This window comes from Chrysochloris asiatica, unplaced genomic scaffold, assembly GCF_000296735.1.
Source record: "Chrysochloris asiatica unplaced genomic scaffold, ChrAsi1.0 scaffold00030, whole genome shotgun sequence".
Taxonomy (NCBI): Eukaryota; Metazoa; Chordata; class Mammalia; order Afrosoricida; family Chrysochloridae; genus Chrysochloris; species Chrysochloris asiatica.
Window position 1 is genome coordinate 2,011,373 of NW_006408548.1, and position 628 is coordinate 2,012,000.

The 628-nt window shown below is 32.3% G+C and overlaps 1 protein-coding gene across 2 annotated transcripts in view; it reads right to left on the reverse strand.

Moving 5' to 3' along the window:
* Positions 1 to 628, reverse strand: part of FBXL2 (F-box and leucine-rich repeat protein 2) — a 238,642-nt gene that overhangs the window by 190,132 nt on the left and 47,882 nt on the right. The gene's annotated exons all lie outside the window — the stretch shown is intronic.

Sequence of the window (628 nt, forward strand, 5' to 3'; positions counted from 1 at the left end):
AAAAAAAAAAAAATCACATACATGAAAACAATGATATCCTACTTAAAAACCACTACATAATAAAAAAATGAAACAAAAAAATCCTTGAATCAAACAAGAATGAAAACACAACATACCAAAACCTTTGAAATACACAACTAAAGCAGTATACAGGATGCAATTTAGAGGAATAAATGCACACATCAAAAAAGAACGAAGGACCAAGATCACTACCTTAACACAACATCTCTGACAATTAGAAAAAGAGTAGCAAAAGTATCCTACAGTCACCAGAAGAAAATAAAGATTACAGCAGAAATACAATGATAAAATAAATGCAATTAACAAGACATTAGTTTTTGGAAAATATTAATAAAATCAGTAAGCCCCTGGCTAATCTAACAAAGAGAAGGAGAAAATGCAAACACCACAAAAATAAGAAATGAGATGAACGACTTCATAATAGAATCAACTAAAATTAAAGCGATAGTACAGAATACTACAAAGAACTGTGGTGGTGGTGGTGGTGTGCCATGAAGTTAGTTCCACTAACAGTGACCCTGTATAAAGGATTTCCAAGGCTGTAAATCTTTATGGAAGCAGAAAGCTTCATCTTTCTCCCATGGAATGGTTGGTCATTTTGAACTGC